Below are 15720 nucleotides of genomic sequence, written 5' to 3' on the forward strand. Positions count from 1 at the left end.
TCACGCGCGTGTTGTTGTCTTCATGCTGTTTCGCTGTCCACTTTCAAACTTCGCTTCGTGTTTTTGTTTGCGTTTCTTATCAGAGTTTATTCTAATGTTCTATCCATATGTTTAAGATCTTGCTTTGTTGGAAAGAGCCAAAATGGCATATAAATTTATTGGTTTTTGTCTTAATTTTAGTTCATTTTTAATATTCAAAATATCCTTTCTTTCAAAAAGGATTTGCATACATATAAGTAAACATTCAAAATGTTATTTTTTTCATTTACAAACACAACCCTGTCAAATTAAATGTTCTGTCCAGCTTGAAAGCAAGCAAAGCGTATACAGTTCTACAGCGATTTCGGTTCTATCCGACCAACAAAAAAACAAAACAAAAAAAAACAGCACAGGAAGCATATTCACGATCATGATAAAGAGAGCAAAAACAACTGTTGGTCACCTCTCAGCCCGCGGTGATGAATGATGTGTAGCTGGACGGGTGAAGCAGCACACGGACAAGAAAAAATGCTTAAAACCGGGGAAAGGCTCAATTCGGTAGCCAAAACATGCTCCCGTAGTTCCGCGCCTCAGCCACAGCGCGCTCGTGCGCTTCTTGTGAAGGGGGATTCGTGGTACACAGACACACGCACACACCCTTCTACAAGATAAATTTTCATTCGCTGCTCCCGGTTTTCATTCGCTGCTCCCGCGATCGCACCAAACCGACCGGGCGCTGGATCCCCCTTCCGGGCACAACAAGAACGAAAACGTGTTTTCATACAACCGTTCCCGGGGGTGGGGTGGTGCGATGGCAAGGGCGATCAATGCCTAACGGAAAAGGGTGGCAGCATTCGTTTTGCATTCTCCTTAAGTGGCAGTTTTGATTACGATTTGATGGAACTACATACATTTGCTTTCATCCCCCCCTCCCCAAAGGTCCCAAAAACGGCTGACAGCCGGTTCTGTTTTTTTATGCACAATTTCCTTTAGAATTTGCAGCATTACTTCTTCTGATAATTTTGGATGTTGATGTTGCTGTTGTTGTAAATCTTTTGTGACCATTCATGCCCTCGGGGCTGGGCAGTAGTAGTCTTAGTTCCGAGATCATTAGGTGGTTTTTTTTAGGACAGGTTTCTGTTACCATTTTAGGTAACATAATTTATGCTGTGCAGGGACCTTAATTTATCTTATGTTTGCCTCAAATTCTTATGCTAAGCGTGTCTGGGCTTAGGAGCCCCGGCCGATTGCCATTTAGTTTTAAAACGCTGACCAGGCAGACTCCTGGTTCTTAATAATCGAACAGAATCTAATGTCTACCTTCGGCAAGAATTTATGCTGTCCTTCCGTTTTTATTCGCTTAGCTCCAATGTAGGAAGACTAAGGGAACCCCCCAAAAGACACACATGTACAGACACACAGACGCACCCTGCGGCTGACCTCATTAGTTGCTCAAGGACACAGCCGAAAGGTTTGCAGTGGTTCTGGCAGCAAGTTCTACTGTGGCTAAAACTGCTGCTTCTGCTGCTGCACGCTATTACACGACCGTTAAACGTCTTAAACGTTCGCCAAACGGGGAATCACTAATTTTGTCCCAAAATATAAATATGGACCTTGCGCGGAAAGGCTCGTGTCTTGTGTGAGCTTTAATTTTTTGCTCCTGCTCGAGGCCCCGGCACTTAATTACCCCGCGGTTTGGCCAGTGTTTCGGTCGGTAAATGCGCTGTGGCTCGCTTCTAGCGGCACCTGCAGTGACGTCAGCTTGTGGGCACAGCAGACAGACGACTTCGACGATCTGTGTTCTTCGCGAACCACTTGACTCGCATTATTCACCAACCGCATCGAGTCTCCATCAATCAGTGCCCGGGGAAGGAGGGAGCGTGGAACGCACCGTTCCCCATCGGTGCTGCCATCTCCGTGATCCCTCCAGTTCGGCGGCTAGTTATCGTCATTCATGTTCCATTTTGCAAGTGATTCTTGGTGCTTTTACAAACTGTCCACCCCTTTCCTTTTTTTACCAGCCAACCGAGCGGCCGACCATGAACAAGCGAACGGGCCGGAATGGACTGTCCGAGCACCGGGGGGCTTAAGGCTCGGTCATGAAATTGACGATGAGTGAGACCAGTGACCAGTGACAGCAGGATTACCGTACCGTACGTCACATATCGCGTGGGTACTCAGCATTCAAAGGCGGAGAGAAATTGACGCTTAAGGACACTTCAAACCTTTGAAAACGCCCTCGATAACAGTCAATGAAAAGCTCGATACGTTGTCGATCTCTTTTTTTTTTCGTTGTTTAAGCTTATTGAACGTTATTTGTTTCACTAAGTGGGCAAAAGTTGTGTGTCAAGAGTTTTTCCAACGATCTGTTTTTACAAATAGCACACCGAAAGTAGGACACATTATTTCAAAATGTGAAACAGATGGACATCCTCTGTGGAGCTAAATTCTGGAGCTTTGTTTAGACCTGGACAGATACAAACAAGGGCACAACTTCAACAAACAATTGAGATGAAATGTTTAAAAAAAATGTGTTTGGTATTAGAAACTCGAAGATATCTTAGATTCAAATGTGTCGTTGCAAACATTTTGAATAAAATAAATGTCAAAAAAGCGCACAGGATTATGACTCCATCTTATGGCATTATGGTCTTATGGCAAGCATTGTCATGCGCAACTAAATACGCTTACCTTGAAAACTAACCCACCCACCCATGGCTCGACTTCATACACTATCGTTACAAATGTAACTGACACGCACACAAATAATCGCCACAAGATAAACACACCAACTGGTAAGGAATTCCCCGCCCGCACCCAAATGTGCATGACCTTTCGACGACCGTATCTGGTCGCGTTTGAAATCTTCTCCATTGCATCACAACCCAACAAACATACGCACGTACGCACGCAAAAGTCACAACGAAAAACCCACCACCCACAATCTTATCAAAGCAGTTCCGCAATTTCCCAACCCTTGCCGTGCCAATCGCACCCCGTGTCTCACTCCATCAGTTGGATGGATTTGTCATTAAAAATAGTTTTCCGCACCCTGTCCGTACGACCACCGTTCAACGGAAATTGCGTAACTCCCTTGTACGCGCCCACGTTCGTTATGTTTCAATGCTAAACTTGTTATCAGCTGGTGTGTTTCGAGGAAGAGCTTTTTGAAGTCATCTGGGCGTTGTCACGAGCGTTTCGTCGAAAAGTGAATGCGTTAATTTCCGTGCGCCCTAAAAGGTTGTTCCGATACCCGCACACAGGCGCACCCACCCTCTACTCACCCATGTTCTTTTTGCGGAAAGCAAAGTGACGCTTCTAGAGCGGTGGCGAAGGTGCACGCACCCAAAACTGATCGCTTCCAAACGCTCCTTCCAGCGCAAACACAGTAACACACACACACAGCCGGAAACACTTCCCTTGCCTTTGAAGAGCGCGGCAACTTCGTTACTCATTGTAGTGAGCCCGTTGTGCGCGGTATGTATATCGAATATCGGTCCAATAGCGGTTTCTAGGGTAGTTGTACACACGGTCAAACCGTTCGCGACCAATCCCTGGATCGGTTCGGTGTGGTTAAGGTTAAGGAGAAAAAAGGGTTGTTCTTCATTTTGTGGTGTATTTTGTGTTCTCCCGCTCTTACTTTTTTGTTCATCCTTCCCCCCCTCTCTCTCTCTCTCTCTCTCTTTCTCTCTCTCATTCTCTCTTTCTCCATCTCTCTCTCTCATTCTCTCTTTCTCTATCTGTCTCTGTCTCACGCTTTTGAAAACAGATCACGAATCCATCCTGATGACCGTGTCGCAGTCATCACAACACAATATGGGAATTGGAACAGAGCTCAGTACCGATCACCACACCGTCGTACCAGCCAGTTTATGATCGATCGTTCTGTCGACCGGACACACTCGGGAAGGTACGCGGGTGAATTTGTGAATAAAAAAAACATACACACACATCAATCGAGAAAGTTTTACATCCATTACCCATTACACACTCAAGTGAAGTGTTGTTGTGCATAGTTGAAAATTATTTTTTTGTAATGCTAAGTGCTGCAATAAACCATTTGTGACGAAGTGATTAAATTAATCGTCCAAAAACAAGTGAAATTAACCGTTTTGTTACGTTTGCACAGAACTTGAATAGTTCCGTCTAACTACACTCATCGCGCTAGCTACGCAAATCGAAAGACTTGTTTCACCAAAAACAAGCGACGAACCTCGTCAACTGTTGCGCTTGTTCAAACCTTAAACGGGAACCCTGTGTAAGTAGCGTTCTTTTACGTATAGGATTCTGTTCCACCTTCCGGGGTGGTTATAAAGTCCACGGGAAAGGGTAGAACCTTTCACAAATCACCCTTACGTAATAGGCGTTAGAAACGGAACCGGCCACTGCTGGCAATGCTGGTGGTTCAAACGTGAAAAAAAACCTGCTGCTGCTACACAACAAAGCACTACCGTGCGTCTCCATCGTGGTGCATAGAAACTGAAAGCAAAGCGATTGCAATTGTGTCGTCGCCATAGCCTCCCCGCAGCAGAGCGAGAGCCAAGAGACGAAGAAAGAGAGAGGGAGGGTGAGAGAGCTCGAGCAAAACAGCACTCATCTTCTTCAAAACGGTCGATTAAACAAATCATCACTACCATCATCTTGAACTCGAACGACAGCGGGCCATTTGTTAAACGGCATCGAAGCTGCTTGATGATGCGCACGTTCTACTTAAACAAAACCCACTCACCGCGCAAACAGCGATCGCGCACAACGCGGCGCAAACACGGGGCACTACGCGAAGGTTTAAGACGGTTAGATGGACGACTGTGCAAAGCAATTAGCCGCTCGCTCGCCGCTGGTGCGATCGAGCGGCAAAAGTTGCCATTCAATTTACATACAAGTGCGACCCGTTCCGTTCCCGGGGGCCGTAGGGCCAGAACTTACCAGAGGTATCAGCTTATGGGTAGGCTTATGAATGAAGCGTCGCAGATTTTTATCGTAACAATGTTTCCTTCTTTTTCACAAGTTTTCCATCGGTATCTCTTCGATGCGCACACTTAAAGTGTTCAAACGTTTTGTTTGTTTTAGTATTTTGTTCGATTTTTACGATACCACAATTGTCGGATGACATTTCCATCTTTCAATTACTCTGTGTACGCATGTCTGTGTGTGTGTGATGTTGATGTGTGTACAACGTTCCATCACTTACGGGACAGCTTTTTCCGCCCCGATCTGTCCGTCCCGACACAATCAAATCCCATGTCATCACTCTTTTGACGATCAAGGCCTCATTAACCAATCATGACTGCGTCGGTCGCACTAATCGCACCATTATCAGCTCACCATTGAATTTTGCGCTTCCTTTTGCCTCTCCGCCCACCACCATTCACAGTCTTCCCCTGCACTTTAGGCAAGCTATTGTGTTTGGACAAGTTTGCACGTGGTGCCACATGTTCACCATATCCGGATGGACCAATCATCAGCCAGTGCCGTCCGTTTTTCCACCCCCCAACGTCAATGTTGAGGTAGGACGGACGCGTATAGTAAAACAAATTTAGAAAAAACTAAAAACAAGAATATTGATACGACCAAAAGCCCAAAAGGGAGACGATTGTGATCAAATAAACGCCTTCGAGAAATAAATGCCTGCAACACAGTCCAGATTCAACCGGATTAATAAAACCGTTTTGCAGTACGATGTTCACCTGCCAGTAAATCATAACGATTTGCGCCACTGCTCCACCGGTTAATTACACGTGCTATTCAAATCAATTAACGATACGGTATCATCTATCACGTACACTAATGGAAGGTTGCCCTCTTAGCCCCTCTAGCCTCCTGTAGCACGGGTGGCATCATGCAAAATCAAGCCTCTCAAAGACGCTACCGACCGACTAACCTTCACTGGTTCGGGTGGTGCTGATCTGTAGCGGTAAGCTGGGGCAGGGAGATTTGATTCGCAACCATGAACAAAACAATAACAAAGCAGCTCAAAACATTATACACAAGTGAGATTCTAGCGAGCAAAGCGAAATAGAACTCTAACAAGTGGAGTGTGTGAGTGGGGGGGTTTCTGCGGTAAATTGGTAATTAAAACTTTTTCCATCTCGCACCTCACCTGCCGATCGGACTTGATCTTATGGTAAGCGATTTTTTCTCTCTCTCTCTCTCTATCTCCGTTTCTTTCATTCTACTTCCCCTCTCTCGGACTTCAGTCAGTCATGTGCTGAACATAATTGACCCCTCTCAATAACCAAAGCCGGCCAGAGCGCACCATTACCATAATTCGGAAAAGTTATTCCGATGAGCTTGAGCCGATCGCGATCGCTGCCGCCATGAATCGATCATGCGCGCGCTACGTACCGCATCGCGAACCGGTTTTTTAATCGTCACTCAGGTACGTTGGGCCGATGGGAGAGGGTGAGGAAATCTAGAGCGCCATCCGTATGTGGCCGGACGAGGGACACTAACGAGGATAATCAAGCACGGTGCCCCGCCGGTGGTTCTAAAAGGGCAGATTCGCTTAATTAGCTAGCCGAAAGTCATGCTGGCACGCAGGGAGTGGGGGGGGGGCCAGATGTTCCATAGCATTTAAAAGACCTGTTTCGGCGGAGCGGCAGCGAGCGCCACCGGATACGTTTTGGAATTGTGTGCGCGCGTTGCGTTTTACCTTCTTTTTTTTTTTTGCTCACTATTGTATTTAGCCTCGTGGCAATCAAAATGTCGTGCAGAGAGAGAGTGCTGCCGGACGTGCCGGCGAATGTGCTAAAATAAAAGGGGAAGCTAGTAATACGTTGCTTGTAAAGGAAGTACTGAATAGGAGGGAATTATGTAACGCGCGCTATCTACATTCAACAGCCCACAAATACACACACACACGCGCGCTGTGCACACCATTTTTGGCAACACCTTCCGAGAGCGCTGTCGAGGCTGGGTGAGCCTATTTGGGTGCAAACAGCTTCATTTAACGATCAAAAGGTGTAATTGCAGAGGGCAGCAATTAATTACCCACGTGGGAGAGTAAGGACGTATGGTTTCCTCCTGTGAGACGGTTAAGCTCGAACTGCTGTTACAAATAGAATTTGTATTTTAAACTCAGCACGGTTGAAAATATTCCAACCCGTGAAAGTGCTCCAGTGCCCGCAAAGGCAAGAAGAAAGGGGAATAAAAAAACACTCATCCGCCCTTTTCATTCCCCATTCCCCTTCTGTGCTCGGAGAAACATTTACCAAGGATTAAAGATTCCTTTAAAAAATACACACATACACACACACATATGCACGCGGAACATGCAAAACGGCTTTCTTTTTATACGTTTTGTTTGCACTCGCCGCTTCGTGGATGAACTCGTCGGCTCGCATGAACCGCGGATGAACCGAAGGCCCGCGAAACCGAACGCGACCCAACCGAAGCCAGCGAAGCCACCAAACGCAACCCCCAAAAGGCTCCACTCACCACACACACACACACACACACACACGCGCGCTCGTACGCAATGGTGGTGATGGTGCAGGTGTGGTATGGGAAAAGGCGCACCCAGCGATAGAGCGTTTTGCGAGCGAGAATGAGACGCAAGTTGGCCCTCCCCTCCCCTTCCCTCCCTTCCTTCCACCAAAGAGGAGAAGGGGTCCGTGGGTCCGCGAGCGCTCGAGGGCGGCATTGATGGGGAAACGCAAACGCGCGAACAAACAACACAGAACGAAATTCCTGCTTAATATCGTTCGCTTTCAGTTTCATTTTAGCGCCCGGCCGGATCGGAGGTGTTTCGCTACGCGTGTTCCGCCTAAGTAAGTGTACAGTAAAACGGGGGGTGTCCGTCCCCTTCTGGTGGGTTGCCCGTGTTTGAGGCCAGTCAAGTTAGAGTCTGCATGTGTGTGTCTCCATTGCAAATTAGATCGTATTTTCAAACAAAACCACATAAAAAAAGGAAACAAACAAAATAACACCTGTAAGTCTGGTGTGGTTTTGGTTTCGGCACTAAATGGCACCAGCTAGATGGAGGGAGCGAGCGAGCGCGCCTAAGTCCGTTGCCAGTTTTTAGTTCTAGTTTTAGCCAGCCCTCCACAGTGACACAAACGTGTAAAAGCTCGCGGTGTGTTTCTGAAATTGTCGTCGGTTTTGGGAGGATTGTTTTTAGTTTGTTCGTGCGTTTTCCACCGCGTGTGTGTATGTGTGTTTTTATTTAAGAGCGAAAAAGAAAGGCATGGCACGAGGTTTCGCACACTCGGGTTAAATTTGTGTGCAGCAGAAAAATGAATATCATCAAATAACAGCACTTGCCGTGTGCCGCCGGTGTAAGCGAAAATGTTAGTTAAAGGCTTTTCTTCGCTCGCCAAGTTCAAATAGTGTGCTAACGGCTAGAAGAAAAAATAGAGACGAATATTGGAATCCATTTACAGGGAGTGATCGTGTTTGTGTGCGTGTGCTTGTTGTGAGATCGTTTGGTGAATCTAAAGCAGTGCAGCCAATTTTAAATGCTTTTCCAATTGATTGTGCGTTTTTTTGACGTTATTTTGGTGCGCGAAGTCGTTCGATCGTGTGGCAGAGGGTGGTTCTACTGTTTGATGCTAGCAATAACTCTCGCTCGCTCCTTCCCTCCAAGGAGCTGATCCTACTATTTCATACAACAAATGTGTGGTGTCAGTAGCTAGATGTGGCGCTGCAGAGTGCGCCCCCACCGGTAAGGCCAGTGCGCGCCAGTGCGTCTAAGTGTAATGCGTCGACTCCTCGAAGATACTAGCAGCCGAACCTTGATTAGAGCAGACGGCCCACAGAGCAAGGCTAATGTTACCCACCCACCCAGTGAGGTGCGTTTTGGCCCATGTCATGCACACACACATAGAAATACATACACGCAACACGATCACACAGATCCCGCTTGCAACCGCACGACGACAACCGCGGAATGCAATCGATCTCCGCGCGTGCTAGGCAGCACCGACTCGGGCGGCACTACACTACCCAGCCCTCATTGCCTTCTCGGGCCGGTCCCAGAGTGGTGCACAGTGCACAGGACACAACACCGTCACCAACGTGTCTCTTGTGGCGCTTTTGAGAGATACACACCTGCGATAGATACCTCAGCCGAGCACGTGTGTGGGTGTTGCAGCTGACGCGAAAGCGACCACCACCGGTCGGACTGCTGGGAAGGGAGCGGCGGGCAGGCCCTGATTAGCCGACCAGTTCCCTGTACAACAGGTTCGACATGTTCGCGCAATCCCAACCCCGATATCGATCTCGATCCGATCGCGATACAATAGTGTACGCACGCGCGTTCAAATGCGCGTTACGCCAGCGCAGTGTCCACCGCTCGAGGCCGCCCGAGAGGGCACACACTCCTTGGGTCCGAGGCGCTTCGGTCGCTTGGGCAACCCATTCACACACATTGGCCCGCGCGCGTCTGGCTGGTGTGTTATCATCGGTGCGTATTTTTGAAGGCAGATTTCGCCCTCCCCCGACGATGTTGCTTCCTGCGCTCCGGACGGTTTGTTGTCCATTTCCTTCCAAAAAGGTTACGTTTGTGCGATTTCTTCTGCAGAGCGCGTCCGGCTTCCCTTGCGGGGCACGATGTTTGTGTCCCCAAAATTTCGACACTTCCTTCAGTTAACCGCCAGCATCCAGTCTCCCTCCTGGCCGGTTAATCTCGCACTTTTGATCAGCGGGTCTTGCTTTCGCCAAACTCAAACACACACACACACGAACATCACACCAATGGGGAAGTCCCCCTTCAAGCAAAAGCATCGAGTCGGGTTGGCTGCTGCCGGAGCTGCTGCTGCTGCTGCTGAACAAAAATCCTTCTTCTGCAGCTTCTCCTAAAAGACAACACAAAAAAAAAACAAACCAGTACCTCGACCACATCACACTGTTGATCATCAACCGGAGATGCGACCGGTTTCTTTTGGTTGCTTCGCCTTTCCAGAGACAGGGAGAAAGATGGGTCGCAAATTTAACACTGCGGCTATCGCACACGCACAAGCATACATGGCCGGTTCCTCTTCTTAGCGGACGTTTAAAGCTCCAAAAGAGCTCGCGCATCCGATACGCGCTTCATTTCCGACAGGGAACACAGCAGGCGCACACACACACAAACGTGTAAAACCGAATTTTTCTCCCTCATCATGAGGTTTTTTTGCATTAGCCATTAGCATGATCGAGAATTTCACCAACATTTCACATGTGAGCGAAGCATATGAACCCTTCGAGCAGCACCATCTGGGCGAGAAATGAGTGGTCCGGCCGGGAGGAATAGTTGTGCCCTCAACCACCCTTCGATGATGTTGTTCCGGAACCGTTTCCAAAACAAACAAACAGACAAAAAGCACAAACACAACGCAAAACGTGTACGAAATGTCCGCGTCAGACACACTCCTTGTCCGAAGGGAGGCATCAACGGAGTACACACCGCACTGAAAAGAACCGTTTTTGGGCAGCGAGCAGCTCGAAGGGTGACGGCGACGAACCCGACAACAACGTGGAAACAACCGCCGACCCCAGGCAGTGCACAGCAGTTGCAGTCCGGTTACGGTACATTCCGTCCCGCCGTAACGATGGCAGCTTCTGCTCGCAAAAAAAGCAGCAAAAGAAAACAAAATATTGATTCCTTAACGGGCTGCCAGTAGTGTAGCTGCTCCAGGAGGTGGTGTGGGAAATGTAAAAGCCTCCGGTTGGGGAGGGGGCCAATTTTGGGACAATGAGTGTCGGGTACACAAGTGCCTGTAACGGTGGGAGCGCGAGCGTGCGGATGGGACCCACCGTACGCGTGTATGGGCATGCAGGAATGTCAATTATCGTGTGGCTTCCCTTTCTGGCTGCTCCTTCCTTAACAGCGTTTCCTCCCCGTCGTGGGTTGACGTTATTTTTTTATTTTTTTGGGGATACTTTCTTCCTTATCATCCCTGTCTTCCCTGCCCCGGGAGGGTCCTTTCGATCGTGCGATCCTATTCCAGCACACGTTTGCAATGTGTGGTGGCTGCTGTTTGCATTTTTTTTCTTCTTCATGATGGAAGAGAGATCGGTCGATGATCACCAACCGGTTCGGGAATGGTGAAGGGTAATTTTGGTTAAAAAAAACATACACACACTTGAATCTGAAGGTTTTGGACGATGACGCATCAACGTGTCCGGTGAACGTGTGGCCATAGTGAAGCCCTTTTTCCCTTCGGTTCATCGTCCTGTTTTACGGAACTTTATGAAACTGGCCAACTTCAAACACAATCATTCCAGACCCATTGTCGCAACAGCGTTTGGATCGGAGTGCAACCGGTGTGATAATGATAAATTAACTCTCCCCATCGTTGTTAGGAGCATGACGTAACGCACCGCATGCGGTTCGAACTTTGACTTTGAATTTTGGACTGCCGCCCTACCAGCGGCTCTCCTCGAGCTGAAGTTGAGAAGCGGTTTACCTAGTTTGGTACGAGGCCTTAATACGCTCGCCTTTGCCCCAGCATCGGCCCCGCCAGAGACCAGACGGGTCTCGCGTGTGGTGTTGTGCGTGTGAATTGTGTTCATAATTAAGGTCAACACCGATCGGTATCGAGAGCCGGAAACGTTCGAACACGCCCGAAGCACTGACCGTCTTGTGCGCGCGTTTTTATTACTATTTCCAAACTGGTCGGGCGGGTGCGAGCAACGAAAACGCGCACAAAAACTATACCGAATGCATCATCGGACGGCCAGTAGTAGATCAACACATGCCACATGCAAACAAACGGACTCAAAACTGAAGTAATAATGGTGACCAGAGCACCAGACGAACTTCTGTCACAGTTTTGGATGTCTTCAAACGCGTCCAAGCGGAACAACTTGCAAAGATGGGAGAGGTTGAAAGTGAAATGGATTTTAAATATAACCAACAAAAAGCTATCCAAAAATCCTTTAACACAGAAGTATAAACAAGAGATCTTAAAAACGGAGCAAAACCCCTCAAAATTCCCCAAAATATGTCTAGTGCTGCCCGCATTCCAACTTTGGGCCGATGCTATTAATGATGCTACACTTTAAAGCCTTTTCCAAGCTCAGCCCACCAAACCCAAGAAGAAAAGCACTCTCCCTCTCAGCCATCAGCGCCCCCGGAGAGGGTGTCAGCGTCGGGTCAGCGAAAAGTGCATTTGAAATTAATATTCCACCGCTCAAGGACACGACCAGCGGCAACCAACGAACAGCGGCCGGACTAGTCCTCAAGATCTGCGCACTGCTCTTTCCCATTCCCACCTATTCTTGTGCGTGTGGGGCTCGGGTGGCCACTTCCCTTCTCCTTTCCCGGTCCACCCTTTCTAAGCCATCGCAGCGAGCCGTGGAAGTAGTCGCTGGATCGAGAGCTGCTGCGTGCACATACTTTGTGTCGCTGGTTGCGCGTGTGTGTGTACATTCTTTTCAACACCTCTTCACCCATTTCCCACCAAAGGGGGCATTGCTGAGACCAATAGCAGCAATCACAACAACAACAATATCGACAACAAAAACACACTTGTCCTTACGTAACCGTCTACACACACACCGTGGATCATTATTATCGCACTGCATTTTTTCATTCACCACTTGCTGCTGCTGCTGCTGCTGTTTTGTTTGCTTCGCATCATCCACCACGCCAAGCGCAAAGATCAATTACATGCTCTCGCGGTACGCCGCGCACGCTCGAAGAAGCCTCATCGCGATGCGAACCGCCCGTTCAGCCGCGAGGAGTGCGCACGTTGGGAGCGCCGTTGGGAGAAAAGCGACCAACCGACTGGGGCCGGCGGCCGGCCGTGTGTGTCGCCTGGTGGGGAGGTGGGAAGACGACCGTGTGCGTTTGACCATCAGCACACCAGCCACAACATCATTTACCATCGTGTTCAACCGCATAAACATTGAAAACATGCCAAGCCAAAAACCGCAAACCACCATTACACTACTCATCAGCCCCCGGTAGAGTGTTTTGGGGCGGGTGAGGGTTGCTGAGATTCGTGAGAGAATTTTGTGTTTTTTTTTGTGTATGTGTGTGTGTAGATCACTCCTCTTGTTTTAAGGAATTTGGTGTGGCCCCCGGCTTTTCACCCTTGCCTGTCCGTGTTTGCCGCCCCATAGAAACATAGGCTTAAGAGACTGTGCCGCGGGTTCGTCGCTTTGGGGCAGAGCACAGAAAAGCTGCGCCGTGTCTCTCTATTTGCGGGCCACAAAGTTCACCTCACAAGTCACCTTTCGGCAAAGGTGTAGAGCGCTAAGCCAGCCAGCCCCTCTCCCCAAACACCAGCTGGTGGTGATGGTTCGCGGTGTTGGTTTGAGGAAAGGTTGGTTGAATTCCAAAGGTTATCGTTGGCCGGCGACGAACTGCCCCCAACTGCGGTGGAAGATGCTTGCCATCAAGAGCAAGAGAGGTCAACACTGTTCCCGCGATACTCACGTCTAGCCGTAAACCGCGCTTGTCTTATCCCTTAAACATGATCTTCCACCACCATTCCTAGACAAAACCACAAACACACACACACCCGGTGCTGCATCTGGGTGGGAAACAGACGCGCTGAACATTTGAGGAGAGCCGTAGTACCGTTTTTGTGGCGGTTTTTTGAGCCGCATTTGGATTAAGCAATCGCGACCAAAAGAAAACACAGCTTCCAGCTCGCACAAAACACAGACATACGCGCAGCGCAACATAATAATCGCATCCCTTATTTAGTGGTGTGTTTGGCGACGCGTGTGTGCCTGTGTTTTAGTAGGGCCGTTTCAGAAATGTTCCTCGTCGGGCAGAGTTGCCGCCGGTCGGTGGATGAGAGTTTTCGCATCGATCTTTTGCCATCGCACGTTCGGTTGGAATCACCGCTTTTTTGCGTCCATCGTCAAAATCTAAGAAATAGGGAAACAGCAGTACAAGGTATGTTCGATATATGCCCCTACACGTGTGGTGTGCGTGTCTCTGCAAACCTACTGACCTCGTCAAATGCGCTCCTCGCTTGCTCGGTGCGAACAGATGATGGTGATGATGATGGGCATCGAATGAGTCCCTCTGCTAACATCCACAAACACATAAACACACAGACATCAGCTGTGCTACGTATTGGAAAGGGGTCATCATGCAAGCCCCAGTGCTTTAAACATCATCCTGTCCAGCTCTGGACTAATATGGGTGTACCAAATAACGATTGAGGTGGCCCGACGACCAGCAGCATTAGACATTTCAAAGCTTTGTAATGAAATGTTACACACAGAGGACGATAGAATAGAAGAATTTGATCAAATAAAGAATAACAATTTCATTACATTTCGCTGTTTTGTTTGGCTTCACGCAAAACTGAACTCAGCAAACTTCTCACCAAAACCTGCCCACCCCAAAAACCGTGTCCCACCTCGATCGCTAGCCACTTCCAGAAGATTCGCCTTCCAAAACATAAGATGATGTCAAAAAATCGATCTTCGTTAGAATTTATCCCTGGCAAAGGCAGGGCCCCCGGGGGCAGAATCAACCAGCGTTTGATCGTTTTTCACCGCAACACCACTACCCTTCTCCTTCTACCCCCTCTAGCACCCCCACCAATCCATTACTTCACCTGTTAATCCAACCCACCGAAAGCACAACACGGCAAGACACGATACGAGAGGGTTGTCATTCCACACCAGAGTTCCCCCTGTTCCCGTTTGGCCCGGTCGCAACGCACCTTACCGCGAGGGACCGGTTTTCGGAGGGACTTTTTCGTATCATTATTGTCCGGCGACGTTGCTGCTGCCGTTGTGTTCACCACCCTCCCCCCGCGGGAGCGGACTACGGGGAGCACATTCACGCGACAGTGTGAGATGGTTTCAGGTGCAGCATTCGTCATCCCGGCTCCCGCGGGGGGGAGCGAGGGGTGTGATTGCGGAAAACTTGTTTCTGCTGAAGAAAAACGAAGAAACAAACAAACAAAAAGTCACAACCGGGCACATGCCGGGACCGTGTACACACCCTTGCGAACCCCGCCCGAACCAAAACCAAAACAGCCGCGGCGCTGCAGGTTGTGATCGTTGCTGGGGTACTGCCAAATTGTTCGCGATCAACAGTGGCTCGGGGAGCAGGGGGAGTGATTTTTTATTTTATTAGAGCCTTTCGGTGGTACTACTTGTGCAACGTTTATGCCAATGCCATCCTAAACTCAGCGCTAGGATGGATTGCATTTGGATAAATAAAAAAAAAAACCCTGTTTTCCGACGACGAACGAAACACGAGCACATCCTGTAGGTGACTTCATCCGCCTTTTTCTTTGTTTGTTTGTTTTGCAGCTTAATGCAAACTACGGGAATCACACATTAGTATACGTAACAATATACAATAAATGGCTCACCATCGCGGAAGGTGAACGAAAGAAAACAGTGAGTTATGTCACACCGGTTCGCTTCCGTTCCAATGGTCGTCCGCACTGCTGCGCTCCAGTCCCGGAAGAACTCCATTCCTTACCCGGTGGCTCCATTCGGGGCATTCCCTTACCCCTCAGGGCCATAACACCACCACCACGGGGGGCGGTTGGTTCGTTTTTATGGGAATTTAACGTCAATCGTTCTACCAACAGCTACAGATGGAAGCCACATTCTGATGGTCAACACTCTGCTTCTTGTGGTCTACTATCCTCCAGAACGCGTTCCCTTTGTCTCACTCGCTCTCTCTCTCTCTCTCTCTCTCTCTCTCTCTCGGAGCACCGCAAAGACACCTGTCAAACTCGGAAGACTCGATACCGTTCGAGAAAATGTGACAAAATGGCACGACATGCACACAAAGGCAAACTTATTTATTTGCAGCACCGGGTACGGGTCGAA

The 15720-nt window shown here is 48.8% G+C and overlaps 2 protein-coding genes across 6 annotated transcripts in view; one reads left to right on the top strand and one right to left on the bottom strand.

Annotated features, from left to right (window-relative positions):
- The window catches only part of LOC4577335 (mucin-2), a 45207-nt gene that overhangs the window by 11335 nt on the left and 18152 nt on the right, over positions 1–15720 (bottom strand). The window lies entirely within an intron of this gene.
- LOC1273581 (uncharacterized) overlaps positions 3803–15720 on the top strand; it is a 28989-nt gene continuing 17071 nt past the window's right edge. Inside the window, exon 1 of one of the 5 annotated variants that reach the window (XM_061648635.1) lies at positions 3803–3889. The gene's annotated coding sequence lies outside the window, so the exon portion shown is untranslated. Of the gene's footprint in view, positions 4238–6530; positions 7789–7812; positions 7832–15720 lie in introns of those variants that run through there. The other 4 variants (XM_312574.5, XM_061648632.1, XM_061648633.1 and 1 more) reach the window with 4 other exon arrangements.

The sequence above is a fragment of the Anopheles gambiae genome, chromosome 2 (genome assembly GCF_943734735.2).
Source record: "Anopheles gambiae chromosome 2, idAnoGambNW_F1_1, whole genome shotgun sequence".
In the NCBI taxonomy this organism is placed as follows: domain Eukaryota; kingdom Metazoa; phylum Arthropoda; class Insecta; order Diptera; family Culicidae; genus Anopheles; species Anopheles gambiae.